Source organism: Odocoileus virginianus, chromosome 34 (genome assembly GCF_023699985.2).
Source record: "Odocoileus virginianus isolate 20LAN1187 ecotype Illinois chromosome 34, Ovbor_1.2, whole genome shotgun sequence".
NCBI lineage: Eukaryota > Metazoa > Chordata > Mammalia > Artiodactyla > Cervidae > Odocoileus > Odocoileus virginianus.
In genome coordinates this window covers 31,808,344-31,825,113 of record NC_069707.1, presented here as the reverse complement: position 1 = coordinate 31,825,113, position 16,770 = coordinate 31,808,344, and the positions used below count along the sequence as shown (strand labels likewise).

General features: G+C 38.0%; 1 long non-coding RNA gene across 2 annotated transcripts in view; it reads left to right on the top strand.

Moving 5' to 3' along the window:
* LOC110130462 (uncharacterized) overlaps positions 1-16,770 on the top strand; it is a 103,349-nt gene that overhangs the window by 13,721 nt on the left and 72,858 nt on the right. The window contains exons 2-3 of one of the 2 annotated variants that reach the window (XR_011485689.1): positions 1,065-1,347; positions 6,788-6,836. This is a non-coding gene — a long non-coding RNA (uncharacterized lncRNA). The remainder of the gene's footprint in view (positions 1-1,064; positions 1,348-6,787; positions 6,837-16,770) is intronic. The other variant, XR_011485688.1, reaches the window with a different exon arrangement.

Here is a 16,770-nt window from a genome sequence, read left to right as displayed (position 1 = left end):
TTCTCCAACACCACACTTCAAAAGCATCAATTCTTCCTCACTCAGATTTCTTTATAGGCCAGCTCTCACATCCATACATGACTACTGGAAAAACCATAGTCTTGACTAGACGGACCTTTGTTGGCAGAGTAATGTTTCTGCTTTTTAATATGCTGTGTAGGTTGGTCATAGCTTTTCTTCCAAGGAGCAAGTTGCTTTTAATTTCATGGCTGCAGTAGCATTTTGGAGCCCAAGAAAATGAAGTCTGTCACGGTTCCCACTGTTTCCCCGTCTATTTGCCATGAAGTGATGGGACCTGATGCCATGATCTTAGCGTTTTGAATGTTGAGTTTTAAGCCAGCTTTTTCACTTTCCTCTTTCACTTTCATTGAGTCTCTTTAGTTCCTCTGCTTTCTGCTGTAAGGGGTGGTGTCATCTGCGTATCTGAGGTTATTGATATTTCTCCTGGCGATCTTGATTCCAGCTTGTGCTTCATCCAGCCTGGCATTTCACATTGATGTAGTCTGCATGTAAGTTGAATAAGCAAGGTGACAATATACAGCCTTGATGTACTCCTTTTCCTATTTGGAACCAGTCTGTTGTTCCATGTCCGGTTCTAACTGTTGCTTCTTGACCTGCATACAGATTTCTCAGGAGGCAGGTAAGATGGTCTGGTATTCCCATCTCTTTAAGAGTTTTCCACAGTTTTTTGTGATGCAGACAGTCAAAGGCTTTGACCTAAGCGAAAACAGCGCCTAGTTGTGGATGTGGCTGGTGATGGAAGTGAAGTCCGATGCTGTAAAGAACAGTACTGCACTGGGACCTGGAATGTTCGGTCCATGAATCAAAGTGAATTGGAGGCAGTTAAACAGGAGATGGCAAGAGTGAACATTGACATTTTGGGAATCAATGAAGTAGAATGGACCGGAACGGGCAAATTTAATTCAGATGACCATTGTATCAGCTATTGTGGGCAAGAATCCCTTAGAAGAAATGGAGTAGCTCTCAGAGTCAACAGAAGAGTCCGAAATACAGTACTTGGGTACAGTCTCAAAAATGACAGAATGATCTCTGTTTGTTTCCAGGGCAAACTACTCAGTATTGCAGTAATCCAAGTCTATGCCCCAACCACTAATGCCGAAGAAGCTGAAGTTGAATGGTTGTATGAAGACCTGCAAGACCTTCTAGAACTAGCACCAAAAAAAAAAAAAAAAAAAAAAAAGATGTCTTTTTCATCATAGGGGACTGGAATGCAAAAGTCAGAAGTCAAGAGATACCGGGAGTGACATGCAAGTTTGACCTTGGAGTATGGAATGAACCAGGGCAAAGGCTAACAGAGTTTTGCCAAGAGAATGCACTGGGTTCCAGGTATCATACTCCAAAATGTCCTGGCTGAAGCAGACTTTGCCAGTCTGAGAGACAATAGTTTTACTTTCACATTTATATTTTCTAAAGTAATTACTTATAATCTTTTCCAATTATATCATAGTATTAGGATATAACAGTGCTTTCCAGGCAATCCCTTTTTAAAATAACATAATGGAATACATAGAAAATGATAGTATGATATGATGTTTTGGGGCAAAGGCTTTCTAAAAGTTCTAAAATTTTGGACCGGTAAAGGTATAGAAATTCCTTTGGTTTAAAGATATCAAAGATCATAGGGAAGCTTACTGGAAACTTGCTGCTTTTTAAAAAAAGTGTTGAGGTAATTTAAAGTATTTCTTGGAAACTGATTTCTGAGTATTTGTGAATAACCTCTCACATAGCATCAAGTACAAACAAATCTACCATTCAATGAATTCCTTATATAAAGTTTGAGAACTAGTTTGAGCTTTAAAATATTCTATAAATATTCTGTGTTTAGCTAAAACTGCAAATTTACTAAGGTATTAGGAACTATGGTGATTTATATTTATATAGCTTATTTCTATCAACTCATTTATTGATCATATAAATAAAGTATCTGAGGCTTATGTATTCATATCTGGTAAACTTATGGTTTTCAGGACATTGGGGAATACAATGTTTATTTCATTCAAGCCATAATTTATTGAAGTAAAGAATTCTTTAGAAAATTGGATATCAGGAGTATAAGAAAAGTTGCTGGTTGATGTATTGTTAACAATTAATGCAGTTGTCAAAATTGCCTAACCTTAGGCATAAGAAGAACTTAGTGGAAGATTCTTGCAGGCTAGTAAATTTATTCAGATGTTCTCAATTAAACAAATAGACGTTTGTTATTGTTTCCCTTCCAATGAAATAAGTAATTCACAAATATTTTGAGCATTTGATATACTTCTGTTTCAAACACAGTGGGGTATTAAAAGATATCTAGTTTTTGCTTATGAAGAGTTTATGATCTATTTGCAGAAGCAGGTTATAAGTGTTAAACCAATGATACTCAGTTTTCTGACATGGGAACCACATGACACTGAAAATTCTGGAGGATTGGTGTGATGTAATACTTTATGACCCCAAAGTTTATTAGAACTTTTGAAGAACTTTGAGGTATAGATTATGATAGGTCTGCATGCTCTAAGGCTTGAGAGCTTTTTCTCAGTGTCACTCGGTTGGTACTGAGCCCTGAGTGGTCATGAGCGGATGTAGCCTTAAGTGTTCTGTAAGTGAAGAGGAAGAAGTAACCAATGTGGAAAACCCCACGTGATTTTTTAATGGCTACAAGCTGGGTTAAAAGATGAGGACAAGGGAAACAGCAAGGGCTTTCCAGACCTTAGGAATGGTGAAATCAGTTGACTCTGCGAATGTTGTGACGTATATGGAAGAGAATAGGTGGGCTGTTTGGACCTGAACTCACAGGAATGAAATGGAAGTATTAAGGAAGGAACTACAGTGTAGGAACTGCAATCCTAATGTCTTTCTTTTACTCTGATGTTAAATACTTCAGTTTTAGTTTTAGTCCTTTAGTCCTCTAGTCTTTAGAACACATATGGCAATGCCATGGACTGTAGCCCATCAGGCTCCTCTGTTCATGGAATTCTCCAGGCAAGAATACTGGAGTGGGCTGCCGTTCCCTTCTTCAGAGGGTCTTCCCAACCCAGAGATCAAACCCAGGTCTTCTGCATTGCAGTCAGACACTTTACTGTCTTGAGCCAGTGTGTGTGTGTGTATATATATATATATAGCTTTATAATAATTTTCAGAGCTTAGAGAATGTTAAGAATACACTTGAAGATTTATAAGGAGTGATTAAGAGAGTCTCAAAAGTCAGAGTTAGTAATGCTGACATTATTGTCATGCTTCTGTTTCTCCTCTGGCCTTAGTAGTAGTGTTAGTCGCTCAGTCGTGTCCGACTCTTTGCGACCCCGCAGACTGTAACCCACCAGGCTCCTCTGTCCATGGGGTTCTCCAGGCAAAAATACTGAAGTGGGTTGCCATTCCCTTCTCCAGGGGATCTTCCCAACCCAGGGATCAAACCCAGGTCTCCTGCATTGCAAGCAGCTCTGGCCTTGAGTAGTATCTATTATTTTTTCTGTCTACAGCCTGCAAAGCACCAGGAATATGAAAAAACATAAAGCACAATAAACATTTGTTGAATTAATGCATCTTTCTTGAGAGCAGAGACTATATTTCTTCTTTTTTTGTCATTCTCCATGACTCCTATATGTTGTTTTACATGCAGTGGACTAACTATAAAGTACTGAAAATGTTTATATTGTTGAGAAACAAGCATACTGAAGCCAATATTGCTTGGTCAAACTGTCTCATGCATTCTTTCATTCATTCAGCCATTCAGTCATGAGTACATTCACAGAAACTGTACTAAGGACTATTAGTCTGATGGTGATTTTATGCCTTTCCTGGTGGATCAGTGGTAAGGGATCTGCCTGCCAATGCAGGAGATGTGGGTTTGATCCCTGGGTTGGGAAGATCACTTGGACAAGTAAATGGCAACACACTCCAGTATTCTTGTCTGAAAAATTCCATGGACAGAGGAGGCTAGCTGGTTACAGTCCATGGAGTTGCAAAGAGTTGGACATGACTTAGCAACTAAACAGGCTGTCCGACTCTGATTGATCCTTCAACTCTTAACTCTCTTGTCACTTTGTTTAGCATTCCAGGCTGAATTGGAGTTGGGTTACCATTTCCTTCTCCAGGAGATCTTCCCAACCCAGGGATAGAACCCGGATCTCCTGCATTGCAGGCAGATTCTTTACCAACTGAGCCACTAGGGGAGCCCTTAACTGTTAATGAAAGGGTGATATTTATTCAATGTTTAAATAAATAATGACTGTCTCTTTAAATAACCAAATTAAATAACACAATTTCTTTTTGACAGTCTCAAATCAAATAAGTAACAATTGTTATCTTTAGATTGGAAGTAGAGACTGATGAGATTTAAAATATTTTTCAAAAACTTAGCAATGTTGTTTGTAACAAATAAAATGGAATCCATTGCTGCTGCTGCTGCTGCTGCTGCTAAGTCGCTTCAGTCGTGTCCGACTCTGTGCGACCCCATAGCCAGCAGTCCACCAGGCTCCCCCGTCCCTGGGATTCTCCAGGCAAGAACACTGGAGTGGGTTGCCATTTCCTTCTCCAATGCATGAAAGTGAAAAGTGAAAGTGAAATTGCTCAGTCGTGTCCGACTCTTAGCGACCCATGGACTGCAGCCCACCAGGCTCCTCCGTCCGTGGGATTTTCCAGGCAAGAGTACTGGAGTGGGGTGCCATTGCCTTCTCTGGGAATCCACTAGTATGTCCTTATTTATTTGATTGTGAGCTTTATTTTTTTTTAAGGCTTTTATACATTTATATTTGATTGTGAGCTTTCAGTCACCACCAGACATTTTTGAGAAAAAATAGAATCTATATTTAAGGTAAAGTTTACTTTATAATCAGACATGTGCCTTTATGTGTTTGGAGGTTCGAGACAACTCAAAAGTCTTGGATTGGGTAAAGGCAATGATGTCATTTCATCTTTAGAACACTATTTGGAAGAGAAGTTGAAACAAATGCAAAATGAGGGGGAAGGCTTAGCACAAGTGGATTTTTGTCTCATGAGATTTGCTGAAATGTATTATTTTTTCTAGAGATGCCTTAGGCCCAGGTTATGCTTGTTTTAATTTTCTCCATACCCTTCACAGGTTACTTTGCATATCAGTAAGTATTAGTTGACTTGAACTGAATTTATCTTTTTTGGACCCACCTGCAGTCAACTGGCACCCCCAAAGGCATGAGGATAGAGCATTCCTTTTCAATAATTAATCTGTGGAACAATTTCCCATTCTATATAACTCCTGGAATTCTCACAAATTGTCACATAGGATGGAAAACAGCTGGATATTAAAGCAGGACATTACAGACCCAATAAGCCAACCTTATCAGCTTTCTTTTCCCTTCACTCCAAAGTATCAGGAGTGACAATTTCAGGAATTATGCATAAACTCAAAGCCACATCCTACTGTTAAATTCTTGGCATTATTTGGGTCAAGATTTTGTCTCTTTTTAAATTCCAAATGTCCTTTATTTCCTTTTGAATTATGTTATTTCTAACAAATCTTTTGGTCTTTTGTTTTTGGCTGTGCTGGGTCTTCACTGCTGCTCGCAGGCTTTCTCGCTGCAGCGAGAGGTGGCCGCTCTTCACTGTGGTTCACAGGCCTCTCATCGTGGTGGCTCCTCTTGTTGGGGAGCACGGGCTGTAGGCACTCTGGCTCAGGGGTTGCAGCTTGCAGACTCTAGAGCGCAGGCTCAGCACTTGTGGCCCACCAGCTTAGTTGCTCTGTGGCATGTGGAATCTTCCCAGACCAGAGATCGAAGCTCTGTCCCCTGCATTGGCAGGAGGACTTCTATCCACTACTCCACCAGGGAAGTCCAAGAATTTGTCTCTTACGTGGTGTGTTTACATATGGATGAAAGTAGTGAAGTCATTTTCATTGAGAGCATTACCAATTAAAGCCTGAAGGCTATGAAGGTGATTGTTATTATCACTCAATCAAGAGAAACAATTGACTTAGAAGGTGAGTGGTAAAACAATATAGAGTCAGTGTTTCATGAGTGTATTTACACACTGCTGTATTCAAAACGGATAACCAACAAGGACTGTATAGTACAGAACATGGAACTCTGCTGAATGTTATGTGGCAGCCTGGTTGCAGGGGGCTGTTGGGGAGAATGGATACATGTATATGTATGGCTGAGTTCTTTTGTTGTTCACCTGAAACTATCACAACATTGTTAATTGATTATTTGTTGTTGTTGTTCAGTCACTAAGTCGTGTCTGACTCTTTGCAACCCCACAGACTGCAGCATGTCAGGCCTCCCTGTCCCTCACTATCTGCTGGAGTTTGCCCACGTTCATATCCACGAGTCAGTGATGCTATCCAACCATCTCATCCTCTGATACCCCAAAACAAAATAAAATGTTCAAAAGGAAAAATTAAGTTTAAAAAAGACGTAGGACATTAAATCAAAAGTAAACCCAACTGAAAATTGGTAGTTTTAAAATTTTATACTCATATAATTTGTGGAATAATTGTTGATGCATATGATTAGCCAAAAATTGAAAAACAAATGCAAAGATCAAATTCCTACCTCCACTCCCTAATCCCAAAGAAGGGAGTTGAAAAACTAACTTACACATTTTTCTGTGTTGACTTATTTAAAGCACAGCTACCCTAAATGGTTATAAATTTCTACATATATAGGTGTTAGCAGATATTTTTATATGGGCAAATCCTGAATAGGAGGGAAAAGTAATTTCAACTTTGGGCATACAACTAGCAAATTTAAGAATAGGAGTTTTCTTTTCAGCTTTTTCCTAAAAATAACACCATGACCTTTCATTTCAGGTAGCAGGATGAAGTGACTGCTAGAGCCTGACTTCCTACTATGAAAAAGGTAAGGTATGGAAGAAAGGAACAATCCTAGTGGAAAGCCTAGCATAAGATCACATATTGACCGAATCTTACTGTTGAGTATTTACACTTGTAGACTAGATTTTACTCAACATAAATAGATTAAAAATATGTGCTTTTAACTTCAGCTTCTTTTTTTTTTCTGAAAAATAAAAGACAAAGCATCTATCCTATGAGATGTATCAACTTAAATAGTGTTTGCTAAGTACTGGCCTCTCTAGAGTTTATTTAATGTGGTTCATCTTCTGGAAGTTGCAGAGTAATGAAGAAGAGTCATACAGGAAGTAGTGACAAGTTCAGTGTTATCTTTAGGAAAAGTTCCATGAAACAAAGAAAGCCATTTTTAAACTGTCTTAGAATAGGTTTTTTTAAAGCTAGTTTAAGATCGTATAATAAAGCATGCCTATTATTTACAGTTATTCCTTTAATAATAATTTTCACACATGTTTTGGTGATTAACAATACTACTGATATGATTCCCTAAAAGTCTCATGAGTTTTATGTAAAGTTGTTAGATTTGTTGTTGTTTTTTTTCTCTTAAGGCTTGGAACAGATATTTAAAGACTTGTGCAAAGCCACATAAACCAGTTAGAGACAGAACTGATGTTAAGGGCAGGTTTACTGACTTTAGCTCCATCTCCATTGTTTTGTTTTGTTTTTCTCATTACTTCATCCTATCTTATTTAATTTACTGTGGGAAAATATATTCTGAGAAAGATAAACATAAATGGAAAAGAGTAATGTGGATTCTGACTTACGGATGTTGTTTTAGTAATCTTCAGCGTCTTGGTTTCTTTCATCCTCAGGCTGTTAATGTCCTGCAGTGGATGCTAACATGCAGCTGTGTGGTTCCAGACTTGGGCTCAGGAGGCAGGGTTTGGGCAGGGCTGGTGCTTCTCCTCACTAAATGTGAGAGTTTATGTCTCAGCTGCTCCTTTGGAAAATGCAGAGTGTAGCAAAACCTACCTTTGGGGTAGATTGTGAGAATTCAATGAAGTATTGTTTATTTAAAGTGTTTGTAATAGTGTTGATGCGTATAGTAAGTGCTCCCCAAATGTTAAATACTATTATATTTACTTTAATTTTAAATGTTATCAAGGAAAATGAAAGATTTATTTTCCCCAATCAAAATACTAAAAAATCAGGAACCAGGAGAAATTCAGTTTTGGAAAAAATGCTTCTCAGTGCTCCAGTGATCTTGCTCATAAGCCTTGTTAGCTCATGATAAGGGCCAATAAATGAGAAACAGAAGGATAATGTTTTCAATTAGTAAAAACTTCATAAGTGAGGTTAATTAGCAGCTTAGTCACTAAATTAAATTATCACGCTTTGAAACTCAGGCTTTATTCTGGAAAAAAAAAATTTGTCAAATAGACTAAGAAGTCCCTTTAGATGTGGCATTAGTCCTCAGGATAGAAGCTTTGTGATGAATTCTAGGTAAGTGAATTTAAGATGTGGATTAAATATTCACTAAGTATGTGAGTTTAAAAATTATGAAAGTCTTGAGAATTTGTCTTAGAAAATCTGCCAAAAATAAGTACTATAAAAGTAATAGTTTAATTTTTGGCTCTGATTATAGAAACTGGCAGCTTCTTTTTTTCTCATCCAGTTTAATATATATAACTAGTAAAGTTGGAAAAATATTTTTGATCATGTGGTCTTAAGCTTTACAAAATTCTAATCTAGCACCTTATTGCACAAATGGAATCTATAAAACCCAAAAGGAGCACCTATGGTGTTGTAAGAACGAGGGGCTGGAGCTGGACTCACTGTTTCTGCAAAACTCACCACTCCTGCAAAACTCATGAGTGCGCCTCTTCTGTTTTTGTTGTTGAACTTCCCCGATCAGGGTTTGAACCTGCATGCCCTGCAGAGGAAGCATGGTCTTAGCCACTGGACCACTGGGAAAGTCCCACGTACCTCTCCTTTAACTGGTGAGGAAACTGACTCCATAGACTGTGTGTGCCTTGCTCAAAGACACTCCCAGATGGACAGTGGCAGAGCCAGTTCTTGAATACATATCTTCTCCTCTTCTGCTCTTTTGATTGTACCATATATCCTTCCTAGCAAAGAATCTATAAATTAGAGCCCTTTAACAGTCCAGATTCTTTTCTCTTCTCCACTTTTATTACAGAGGTATACCTGACAGAAAGTCCATTTGGCTTGACATCAGCATGATGGACATGCCCTTGGATCAGTGCAAATCCTCCCAATGTTTAACTGATTAACTCATTAATCGTCTTGACCACCTGCTCTGTGCACCTACTAGACACCATGTTGCTCCCTGGGAATATCAAGCTGATGGCACTGCTATCATTTTCCTCATAGCTATAAGAGGAATATACAGAGAGATACATGAACAAATACTATGTATCTTGAAGTGGCTTAACTAGGAAGTGAAAATTGTGTGAAAATGTTAATTCCTTAAGCATTAAATATTTATCATTATATAATGCTCTGTTCATGGTAAATGAAATCCTTATGTACTAGAATGGCAGGATATTAACTACTTTTTATTTAGACTTAAAATATTATTTATTCATTTGGCTGTATTGGGGTCTTAGTTGTGACACAAAGGATTTTTGTTGTGGTGCACAGATTCTCTAGTTGTGGTGCCTTGGCTCACTTATTGCTACTTTTCAGAAGCCTTCTACAATACAAATCCTTCAATGTCTTTGGGAAATGGGGAAAGACAATAGTTTTAGAAATTTCTGCTGACCTTTAAAAAGAGAAGATGAATACCCACAAGTGGTTTGACAATTGACAAGCTCAGGAAAATGTTCTTGGGAATGTGCAATAATAGTTTGTTCAGATTGACCCATCCTGAATCAGAAAGGGCTTTTGCAGATCCACAGTTATTTCAGCTGTCAACCCACAGGATGCCAAGCACTGAAGCATGTTCTGTGAGTGTCAGGGATTTCTCTGTCTTGTGAGCAAAAGAAATAGCTAACTTTGTTCCATTCTATTATATCCAGACTGTTTGTACAGTGAACAGCCTTAAAAATGGAGATACTGTCTCCCTTCAGAGCAAAGAGCAGGCATGCTTACTGCCCAGTATAAAAGATTCAGGTTCCCTAAACTCAGGGTCCCTCTCCTATAAAGCTTATTATATATGTCCAGGTGTCACCTGACCTTCTATACTGATCTTCTGGCTACCATTAGTGCTAGGAGAAATAGAGTCAGTATTTTTGTCTCTGATGCAGGCATGTCACGTCTTCTTCCAGCATCTATAAAAGTATGTATGACAGGCTGAATGTTAGTTTGCACATAGCCTTCACAGCACAGTTCTGACAGCTGACAAGCCATCTCTTCCCTCTCCTAATCTCTGGTCTAGTGCAAAAAAAAAAAAAAAGCACAAGACATTTTGGGTCCACGAGTATGGTTTCCTGAGTTGTGTATTTTTAGCAAGATGATTCTGGCATCTCAGAATGCACATTGTTTGTGGAAACCAGATATGTAGTTGGTGGAGACTAATCAGCCAATCATGACATTGCAGAGAATTTGGGGACTTTTAGATAATTCACTTCTGCTCCTCTCCTGCGGACTTCAGTCTCTTTAAGACCAGCCTTGAGCAAACCTGGGGTATAGGTCTTTGGTCTAAGGAACTGCTTTTACTTTTTCCTTTCATTACTTAACATATTTAGAAATTATCCTCACTGTTCCTCAGTGGCCTGGATTTTCATTCTTAACTGTGTATTAGACTTCCATTTCTGAATACACTTGAAATGAATTCCATTTCATTTTTGAATGATAATTCTTGATATTACCATGAATGATTGACATTAACACAACAAACCATTTCTGATGAGATTTAAGATCATTTAAGATGTGGATTTTTTTCTATAGTATTGTAGATTAAGTGGGAGCTAGTCATGGATAAGAAAGTTCTCCAACCTTGGCATCTCCTCTCATGAAAGGTTAATACAGTTTTTTTAGATTTAATGATGCCCAATGGAGAAGACAATGGCACCCCACTCCAGTACTCTTGCCTGGAAAATCCCATGGATGGAGGAGCCTGGTAGGCTGCAGTCCATGGGGTCGCTAAGAGTCGGACAATGACTGAGCGACTTCACTTTCACTTTTCACTTTCACACACTGGAGAAGGAAATGGCAACCCACTCCAGTGTTCTTGCCTGGAGAATCCCAGGGACGGGGGAGCCTGATGGGCTGCTGTCTATGGGGTCGCACAGAGTTGGACACGACTGAAGTGACTTAGCAGCAGCAGCAGCAATGATGCCCAAAGACTCTGAGGTTCACTTCTGTACATGACTCATTTTGTTTATACTATCTTCAGAGTTTGTTTCATTGGTTTTTTGTGCCGTGTCACGTAGCATGTGGAATCTTATTAATAGTTTCCCAATCAAGGATTGAACCTGTGCTCCCTGCAGAAAAAGCACGGAGTCCCAACCAATGGACAGCCAGGGAAATTCTTGTCTTCAGGGTCTGGACCTCAGTTTGGTACTATTAACTTATGGTTCACTTATTCTTCCTCAGTTCTACCCTCTCCCTTCAAACTTCTCAATAAGTCACCCATTTGATTCTGGTTGCTGGTCAACCCTGATGCCTTGCAGAAGCTCAGTAAACATTTGTAGAATTATTCAATGAAGGCATTGGATCTTTTTTATTTGAGTCTTAACCAGTGCTCTTCAATCTAACCAGTTCCTTGATTTCCAATAAAATAATACATGGAGAGAGTGGTAATAATGCCACAAATCATATGATAATAACAACATTGGCTGAGAGCTTATGATACTGTGCCAAGTGCTTTAGATATTAATATATAGCCTTATTTAATCTCCACAAAGTTACTGTATTATTATCAATACATCAATTATTTATTTTATTGATTTAAAAAATGGGCACAACAGAGAAAGTTTGTAATTTTTCTAAAGTCACGCAGTGACAGAACTGAGATTCTTTTCTACCTTCTAAAAGAGCCAGGGGCATCTGGTGCACATATTCTGTGGTTGAAGAGGAGAAGTGAACTTTTACTTTTGGCCAAAGCTGATATAAATCAGCCATAAAATTGTCTTCTTTGTCACAGGATCAGGTAAAAGATCAGAGCCAAACTAGAAAAGCTGACCTTTGTTGAAAGCAAGCCGTGTGTATTCTCACCCAACTGCTCATTTACACAGCTCCCTTGCATATTAGTTGGATGATTAAAAAGAATAAAAATTTCTCTATGAAAATTTCTATGGTACATTCCATGGTGGTGTACTTCTGGCTATAATGAAAGGTATTGGTATTTTTCCTTTGCCTTATCAGAATTCTTCCTAACTGAATGGCCTGTGGCACAAACTTACTTTCCCAGCTCTATTATGTGAGTGGGTGCTGAATAATTTATTTCATATTATTTGAGGTCTTGTGAGTATTATTAGAATGAGAGGAAACCATGAAAATTATGGGTTCTTGGTTCACTACTTTAACAAATATTTACTGAGGGCCAACAAAAACAATATTTACAGCATGAGCGGAAAACAAAAAGACACAGTCCTCGCCTCCTCAGACTTGGTTGTTGAAGGTTTGGTTTGATTGTTTATATCAAAGAGCCTTGCAAATGAATATAAAAATAAAGCTGGGATAGGTACTTAGAAGGAAAGTACATAGTAGTTTAACTGTAAGCATTAGGGGGAGTGAATTAAGTCGGGGTGGTCAGGTAGTGTCTTTCTGAAGAAATGAAAGCTGAGCCAGGGTCGAGTACAGTTGTCACCCAGATGGAAGGAAACCAGTGATGGGAATATGAAACAACATGGTATAGTTCAGCTTACTGAGTATTTACAGAATGCCCACCATATACCAGACATTATGCTTAGATGTTGGGAAGTAAAAAATGAATGGGTTTTGCCCCAGTCGATAACTCACTATCCGGGTTTCATCTTCAGGTAGTTGAGAAATTAGGAGAGTCACATCATTTGTGATTTTTTGGCTTTTCTGTGTAGTTTGAGTTTCCTTTGTTGTCAGAATTCCCTCAGTGAGGCAAGTCCTTCTCAGGAAAAGGAACAGAGTTTTTTGTCATGGAATCAGGGTTCAGGATGGGGAACACATGTAAATCCATGGCTGATTCATGTCAATGTATGGCAAAAACCACCACAATATTATAATTAGCCTCCAACTAATAAAAATAAATGGAAAAAAATGAATATACATAGTCTTCTAGTTCAAGTCCAGCAATACTATTCTAGGTTTTACCCTCAATTGAATGTGGCCTCACAATGGAGCACAGGCCAGTTTCAGAGCCTACCGACAGCCCAGTTCCAGGAAGGAAGCCTGACTGCCCCCAAACAAGAAACCTGTTATTTCTTTATCTCTCTGTCTTTTTAAACCATTAACTCAATTACTCAATTGAGTAAAATTGCTCAGTAATTAATCCAGCCATAGAAACAGTGAATAAACACACTGTACGTGCACTTGATTAATCTGTTTTCATGGTAAGCGTCACTCATATCTGGAGTACAAACTCCTCAGGACGCACAAATCACACACATATCAAAGTCAAGGGTTTAAACAAAGGGGAGAGACAGCAACTGTGGAAAAAGGGAGATTGCCCGAAACCATAGAAACAGGGTGAAATAGGATACTCCAGGGCTGGATCTCTGCCCCAGGGTCTGGGACATGTCCTCAATTCTGGTACCCACCAAGAGCACATTCTAGGCATGCTTCCCTGTTCTCTGCAAAGGGCTGGGCCCTCTCATCATCTTTGAGCCTGTGATTCTGGCCTAGCTCCCTATTCCAGAATCTGTGGGCTTTTTTCCTGCTTGGCTTCATACCCAGTCTTGAAGGAGAACTTTCTCTAGGGCCACTTCTGAGCAATGTGCCTCTGCTCTTCTGTTTGATTTTGACTGGGCCACTTCACCACCAAGTTCTAGACACCTGGGATGCCATCCTCACCCACCCTGCCTAGCCTGCTGCTTTTTCTAGGATGGACAGACCCCCACACAGCAATGGATGAGGAAGATAGTGACACCCAGACCAGTGTCTCAGTTCTGCTATCTCATTTCATTTTTTCTTACTTTTCACTCTTCTTTGCAAGGACTCACAAACTTCATTTGTAGTTAATGTCTATGTATTATGCTACTGAGGCTTTCTCTTCCTGGATGCAAATCCTAGACACTTGTTTTCTTTTCCTGTGTTTCATTATTATTAATTTTTTTTGTTCTTTTTCATTTTGAGGATTGATCTGTTAGGGGACAAGTAATATTTCTAAGGGGACCCTTAGGTATTGCATCACTAAGTGACTTGTCCAACTTCACAATGTGCCCTTGATTATGGAGCAATCAAGTAGAAAAGGAGAGCAGCTCTCAAATTTTCTTTCTTAACTGCGTATGCATAACCAATATTGTTCAGATCCAATATATATATTAACTAAGTGATTTTTTTTTTAAACTAAGTGACTGAATGTTAGTAGTTTGAATTTACCAACTAAGGAGTTTTAGTTTTGAAGAGTGAAGGAAATTAAATCACAGACAATATCATTAAGTGGCCTTCTGGAAAATGCAAAATATACCTCTGTATTCACAATCCATGAACATTTTGAGACTTTGCTTTTGAAAATGCAGTCTGTGTTCTGTCTAACAATTCCACACTCTTCTTGTGAAGAGCTGTTATCAACCCTGTTGATGAGAGCTGTGATTTTTGCCTAAAATTTCTAAATGAATGTGGTGAATGTCTACCAAGTTGTTTGTCTATCTGTCTAGCAAGTTGTTTGCTTCATCTCGTTTCCAGATTATTCTGAAAATGAAGTTTACATGTGCACCATTTTATCCCTTGAATAGTTATTCAAACTGTTTCTGCTTAATTTTTTTTTCTGGAAATATTATTAACAATATACTCCAGTAATGATCTAGCCCAAGATGTTCTTGTGTTATTTTGGAGCTAGTTGCTAGTGACTCATAGCACGTTGGACGTCCAAGCTATGGTTAACTGGTGGTCAAGTTAGGAAATTCTGTTCCCATTAACTCTCCTTTTCTTAGCCCAGAACACCTCTCTACTCATTTTTTTTTTTTTTTTTTTTTTGATTCGTCATGCTCATAGTCTCTGCTTGGTGTTTTCAAACCCAAAGTAGATGCAATGACATGCCATAATGAGTATTGTTCCTACTACACTTCCAGCTTAGCTAAAAACAGGAAATACAGGCCATTTCATGGAAAAGCCCACTTTTGTGATATTTCCAACCCAAAAGGTTTGGATCAACTTTGAGTATCTGAACTTTTGGCTTCTTACTTACAGTAAATCTTCTAACTTCAGAATTTTAGCACCATTTCTACTTATAAGATGATGCCTTCTATATTTAGACTATGCTGACACATGGACTAGTTTGCTTTGAAACCATTTTTATTTAATGTTAGGATGTACTTGTAGCCAAAAAAATCGACATGAGAAAGTTGTGTGAATCATAAGATTTAGAGCATAATTGTAGAAAGAGATACACTTCCCATAGTTTCAAGACTTTCCTTATTTATTGGACAGTTTACTTAAAATGGGTCTATTTTTATGAGGTTTTACCCATTAAGTGAATATTTGATGTATAAATTTGTTATGTAAAATAAACTCAGAAGGAAAAATTCTAGTTTAGGTAAAAACAGTCCAACAACTCTTTTGGTGAGGATTATCAGGCCCTACCAGGAAGAAAATCTAAATCACTTTGCCCTTTGATAATCAACCAATTGACTTTTAATAATCCCATGAGGCAGAGGAAGTTTAAAGTTAGAACTTCATGTGCACTGTGTTTTTTCAAGATCCAGTGAGGTAAAAATCTCATTGGGTCAATTAAGAAAATAAGTCACATAAGGTTATGTTTATTTGATCCCAAAAAAGTAGAGTGGCCTTGGACAATACATTATGTTATTTTTCAGTGTCAGTAAGGGGCCTATTTTTTCTTGGTTTCTTCCATATTATGTGACTGTGTGGACTGACTGTCATGAACTGGATGGGTTGCATTGTTTCATTCATTCTCTTCTGACTTAGCCATGTACTGTAATCTTACAAAAACATTCATCTTGGTTTTCAAGCATGATAAATGGTGGCATGAACTATAATTGCAGGTTGAATTGTTAAATAAGTTTATTTCATTTGCCTTTGTAAAATATAATTTACTACATTTCTATTTTCACCTTTCATTTAGTTTTAAAGTCATCTCAAGGAAGGGAGATGAAAAAAATAATAATGTCAAGGAACATGGTGGTTAGAGATAACAGAAGCATTTTCAGAAGAATCAGGGCTCTCTAGCCTTAATTTTTATTGAGGAAAGATTTTAACTCAATGTTTGTTGAAGTTCTGAAATGACCAAGTAGTAGTTCCTTTTATTCTGTTTCTTGCTGCTATTTAGCTGGAATGTACTGGACAGGATTAGAAAAGACTGTTCTTTCTTTCCTTTTTTATGATTCAGACAAAAAGGAGAGTGCCAGAGTTCTTAAAAATACTCTTTCTTTATGAGATTTCAACCCTTTGTGTAGACTCAGATAATGGAGACAGTATCTAGGTTTTTAAAGAGTCTATCAAACTGTACATAACATACTAAACTTTAAAAATTTTGCTCATGATTGAGTTGACAATATAATCTTCCATCCCAGGTCAACCATCCTCCCCTAAACCTTCTTCCAAAGCAAGAAAAATAAAGTAAAAGATGGCTAATACCTGTTAAAATGCTGCAGAAGCCAAGTATTTTTCTATTGTGTCTGTATCACATGATATCGATTCTCCTCTGCATGATTCTTGGAATAATATTACTCACAAGTTAAGATCTTACATTTAAGATTTTTAAGCTCTAGCTGAATAATGCTGGATAAGTTAGAAAGTCCTAATAGTGAACTTAAAAAGAAATGTTGACAGGGCTTGGATTCTCATCGTGCTGGTGGGTACCATGATTATAATGGTTTCCTTTAAAACTCTTCCATTTAATGTTCCAAACATTGGAATTT